A 6,225-nucleotide genomic window follows, 5' to 3' on the forward strand; every position below is an offset into this window, starting at 1 on the left:
CAGCCACACAAATCCTAAACCATTTGGGAACTTGGAAGATTTTCAGATGAAGAAATTCATACAATCAGTTAGATTTAGCCCATAAGTCCTTCTTTAAGTCAGTCGTTATCAAATCTGTAAAACAATTTAACCAAAGTTAGTTAGATTATATGTCACACTTAGATTAATATTTAGATTAATAGTTAGTAATAGTAGTTAGTTAGTAGTTAGTAATGGTTAATAATAGTAATATTTCGTAGCAATCAATGTCTACATACATCCCTCCCTCCTTTTGACATTTTTCAATGTCAACAAAAAGTGGGATAGGTCTCGTATTCTCCTGGTTGTCAGTCTGATTAAGACCCCAGGTACGTCGCTCTATTCACACATTGCATGCACACTCACTCTTACATCTTTCACCTGTCACCTTACATCTCACCTGTCACTCACTCAAACCTCATTCTGAATCAGTAACAGCTAATCTGCCCCACCCTGTTGCGTCCAACAGTTCCAGTAGGATGGCAAGGTTTTATGCTATTAGCTTCTGAACACAACTCTTTTACTGTGGTAACTATTTTAAGGATAACCTTTTAAAACATCTTTATTTTATTTTATATAATCTTAGTTCTTCAGTTAAATTGTATTCAACATTTCAATTAAACTCACTTTAAGTTCAGAAGGTGGATGGCATAATTGTGGCAAACGATTGTGATCCCAATATTGACCGGAACAATTGAGACTATGATTTTTTCTAGAACGCAATATTCATTTTTATGTTCTTTTCTGTTATACTATCCTTTCCTTTCTAACAAGTTAACTGAAACTGGTGACTAAACACAATAATTGGTCAAAAGTTTCAATTCCATTTTTTCAATTCAGTGTCCATCTGCACATGAGTCATGCTTCCACCTCAACCCGGGTACACCCGCTTATACACTCGGACACAGCACAAATTCTGTCCAAGGTACTGGGCTTAACTTTTGCTGTACAGTCTTTTCCCGGTTTCCTTGAGGGGGAGTCAGGGCTCAGTGGCGGAGACCTCTACAGCAATCAGAAGTTAGATAAACTCACTTTCTCAGACACACAGAAACATTTACTTGCCCTCGGTTTGCATGCACTTTTTAGTAATTGTCCCAACAGGGACATTTTCACACACATTGGTTAGTATGAGATATTACATGAACCTTTTTACAAAAATGTTTTATATCACTCACGTTTCTAAGTTATCTCAGCCAAAATGTTCTCTTTTCCATCAATTGCTTTTTCTTTTGATTTTACGCTGCACTAACCAATGACAGTACCACAACACACCAGGCAGGCTATTACTTTGTTTCAAAAACATAACCAACAAAAAATAACCAACAAAAATACAAACTGAACTCAATAATAACTCATAACAACATGCTCAGCAACACTAGTAATTGTAGCATACATTTTTCTAATTTCAAATGACTGAAATTAGTAATAGTAATTACAGTAAGGTCAAGGATTAAAGTTCTCCGTCGTAGGACGGATTTCCGTCAATTTGATTTTAGAAATGTCATATTTGAGATCGATGCAGATCCGATGAGAGAAAAAAATAGGAGGGGGGGGGGGCGGCTATCACCTTTTCTTTTCCTTTCCTTTTTTTAAGGCAACTACAAATATTAGGTCCGATGAATTAATGTGTGTGATGATAAATGTTTAAAGACCTAGCTGCTAATAGTGTTCTTGAGAACTTTCTGTGTCTCAATCAGTGACGGCTCAAGAAGATAGCCTAGCCTACCTCAGCCATGAGTTCCGCTTTGTTTATGTTGTAGCTACACGCTTGTCTCGTTGGCCTGGGGCGTTTGCTTAAAAAAAAGAACACATATGGAGGACTAATAACGGTCTAAAAGTTGGATTATAGTGACACAATCGAGACAGCTGATGAGGTTGGCAAATCCGTTTAACTTTTTTGGATATGATATTGTGAGCTCTATGTGCGAATTCGGAGAAGAAGCGTAGGCCTAGGCTGTTCTTTCCGTGCATCAATGTAGACAATTTCTTACTATCGCGAACTCTTGTCAGGGGAGGTCGTTCATTTTGGGTGTCACCTATGACTTGAACAGATAGCCTGCTATGCCACCCCATGTAGGCTACTATTATTGTTACAGTTTTTAATCAATGCAACTAACATTATGTGTAAAGCGACGCAATATAAACCGTATGCAATGTATTATCCCGTCTGTTATGACATGTAACGTTACAACAATGTTTTTCACAATTTGCAACGGAAGGTTTTGACAGCGTGTTAACATAAAATAATAATAATATTGTCTTCATCGCGAACTGTTTAGTAAGGGGGTCAGTCGTGTTTGTGACGCACAGACAGCCTTGTAGCCTATTTTGCTTTAGGCCTCACTTATAACGACAGTAGGTTGTGAGTGTATGTTGACAAAAAATAACCATGCAATCAAAATAGTCAACTTAAAACTTTGCTATAAAATATTATTAATTTATAGCACAAAACCATAACCAGTATGCCTACCAGAACCTCGCATATTAGCGTAATTTGCGTCTATTTGGCAAGGCCACTAGCTGTCATGGATGCGTTGTTGCTAAAGGAAGGCAGGTGTCAAAAGCTAAAAAATAAATGGAGATGGGCAGCTGTTGGAAATGGGGGAGAACTAACAAGCCATGGTGTAAAGAAATGAAAGTGCCAGGGGCAGTGTTTGGCAAGTTACTTCAAAATCGTAATGTATTATGTATTACTTATTACTGTCATTTCAAAGTAATTTGTTACATTATAATATTACTGTCTTTGAATTGTAAGGCATTACACTACTATTGTATTACTTTTAAGTTACTTTTACCAAAATATCTAGAAATATGGATTTGGAATTCTAAATGCAGTTTATTATGCTCAATGCAGCTCATTCCTTCTAATGGAGGGCGATGGGGTATAACATGACTGAGCTAGGCTTAAGGCTAACAGTAGAATGCAATAGGCGCAGTGATGGCTCATGATGCAATACAAGGAACAATCATAGCCAGAATTTTGTTAAAAGCAGACAAAAGGTCGAAGTCTGGTCAATTGTGATAGAAATGCTGTAACTTTAGGCTTAGGCCTACTCATTAAAATCAACAGAGAGCCCACTACCTGTATATTGTAACCCAAAACTTGTCAAGATAGGCTACACAGTGCCGCTGCTGGCCATTTTGGTGCCCTAACTGGTGAAATACAGTATTAACCTAAGTATGTCATCATATGGTCAACTATAAAGATGTAGGCTAATCTGCCTGTTCCCAGGGATGGGTAGTATTTCTGAAACATGTAATATGTATTTCAAATACAAAATAGTATTTTGTCATTTGTATTTTATTTGGTTGAAGGAAATGGCTCTGTATTTTGTATCAAAATACTTTATTGGTGTGTATTTTTGTATTTTAGAAATACTGCAAAATACTATATGTGAAACACACTAAAAAAAGTAGATACTACACACAGGTGTAATGAATAATTGGTAATTAGGCAACAATGGTTTATTTTTATCGCAATCAGCTAATGTGAGAACAGCTGTGTTCAAAGACACTAACAGCTTTTCAGTGACGGCTATTGTTGAAGCATCAGCTCTGGTCTGAAGCACTGGTGTGAAGTCGTACGCAAGTAAAGATGAGCAAGTTTACCTGTGCAAGTTCACATAAGGGCACCGACAAAGGCAACCATGTCCTATTGTCTCCATGCCAATCTTTAACAGAAAAAATGTCAGATATCTCAATGAACCACAATGACATCAATAGATGGTAAGGTGTTGAGTGTGTTTGAATTCCCTTCCTTGTAGCATCCATTTCTGCATTCTACAGTGGGGACAAGTTCACCTTGTTTAATTAAATAACTATTCTATTTCCTTATTAGCTGCATACTTGAGGTTGGAGATATTAAGGCATATCAAGTTTCTCACATACTGGAACTTCAAGATACATAGCCTTATGATTTTCTTATTCAGTTCTGCACTGGACTTGAATTACGACACGCTAACCATCGCAAAGTGTTCTGATGCTGGGAACAGGCAGGGATGGGCAAAAATACATCAGAATGTATTTCAAAATAAAATACCTAATACCCTCATTTTTAATGTATCAAAATAAACTACAAAATACAGTAACCATATTATGTATCAAAATAAAATACTGTATTTTTGTATTTAGAAAATACTCAAAATACTTTTTTCAAGGAAGTATGAAAGCACTGCAAAAAAAGCTTTTTAATATCCCAAACATTTAGCCTATTAAAACTATATAGTAAAAAACAATACAATTTGGCCCGTCATACCAAATAGTATACCGTATGCAAGTTCATGTAGTGTGATCAGAAGAATAATTCAAGAATTTACATTTACATTTAGTCAACTAGCTGATGCTTATCCAAAACGACTGACATAGCTTACAATTAACCACATTATAATCAATAGGCCAAAATCATAATTGTGTATCTGTGCCGAATTTCGTAATTCAAGTCCAGTGCAGAACTGAATAAGAAAATCATAAGGCTATGTATCTTGAAGTTCCAGTATGTGAGAAACTTGATATGCCTTAATATCTCCAACCTCAAGTATGCAGCTAATAAGGAAATAGAATTGTTATTTAATTAAACAAGGTGAACTTGTCCCCACTGTAGAATGCAGAAATGGATGCTACAAGGAAGGGAATTCAAACACACTCAACACCTTACCATCTATTGATGTCATTGTGGTTCATTGAGATATCTGACATTTTTTCTGTTAAAGATTGGCATGGAGACAATAGGACATGGTTGCCTTTGTCGGTGCCCTTATGTGAACTTGCACAGGTAAACTTGCTCATCTTTACTTGCGTACGACTTCACACCAGTGCTTCAGACCAGAGCTGATGCTTCAACAATAGCCGTCACTGAAAAGCTGTTAGTGTCTTTGAACACAGCTGTTCTCACATTAGCTGATTGCGATAAAAATAAACCATTGTTGCCTAATTACCAATTATTCATTACACCTGTGTGTAGTATCTACTTTTTTTAGTGTGTTTCACATATAGTATTTTGCAGTATTTCTAAAATACAAAAATACACACCAATAAAGTATTTTGATACAAAATACAGAGCCATTTCCTTCAACCAAATAAAATACAAATGACAAAATACTACTTTGTATTTGAATTACATATTACATGTTTCAGAAATACTACCCATCCCTGGGAACAGGCAGATTAGCCTACATCTTTATAGTTGACCATATGATGACATACTTAGGTTAATACTGTATTTCACCAGTTAGGGCACCAAAATGGCCAGCAGCGGCACTGTGTAGCCTATCTTGACAAGTTTTGGGTTACAATATACAGGTAGTGGGCTCTCTGTTGATTTTAATGAGTAGGCCTAAGCCTAAAGTTACAGCATTTCTATCACAATTGACCAGACTTCGACCTTTTGTCTGCTTTTAACAAAATTCTGGCTATGATTGTTCCTTGTATTGCATCGTGAGCCATCACTGCGCCTATTGCATTCTACTGTTGTTAGCCTTAAGCCTAGCTTAGTCATTATGTTATACCACATCGCCCTCCATTAGAAGTGCAATGAGCTGCATTGAGCATAATAAACTGCATTTAGAATTCCAAATCCATATTTCTAGATATTTTGGTAAAAGTAACTTAAAAGTAATACAATAGTAGTGTAATGCCTTACAATTCAGAGACAGTAATATTATAATGTAACAAATTACTTTGACGATTTTGAAGTAACTTGCCCAACACTGCCTGTAGGTGGCATTAATTATATAGTAAGTGTACCCTGTAGCCTCGTTTTGGTTTAAACAATGGCCGTCGTGTGAATAAGGCGAATACTCCCTTTACTTTGCTGTTTGCATCTTTTTGTACATTAAAAACCAATAGGTCGCGACCGCAAAAGGGGTGCTATCTCTATAGGTATATATGAAGAATGTATGACTTATGGCCTGAAAAAAGTTCAGTCAAACGATTTTTTTTCACTTTAATCCCTGAGTAAGGTGCAGTAATACCACATCTGATTCACCTTTATTTCACCAATTATTCCCCGCACCAATGCCCTTCAATACCATAACAAATACCCTCTAATCCTTTGACTTACTATGAGGTGTGCCATTTTCCAGCCTCTGCACCCGTGCGCGCCTCGAGTGGATAGCAATTAGGGGAGACCGGGGCTGGTTGGAACACTTTTCACTCTCGGCTATATTTCTCCGTCTTACAATGCGTTGAAATGGTCAAATTGTGATGAAC

This window comes from Alosa pseudoharengus, unplaced genomic scaffold (genome assembly GCF_046254945.1).
Source record: "Alosa pseudoharengus isolate Yale_2024_CS ecotype anadromous, Long Island Sound unplaced genomic scaffold, YU_APseudo_1.1 YU_APseudo_1.1_scf_10, whole genome shotgun sequence".
Taxonomy (NCBI): domain Eukaryota; kingdom Metazoa; phylum Chordata; class Actinopteri; order Clupeiformes; family Clupeidae; genus Alosa; species Alosa pseudoharengus.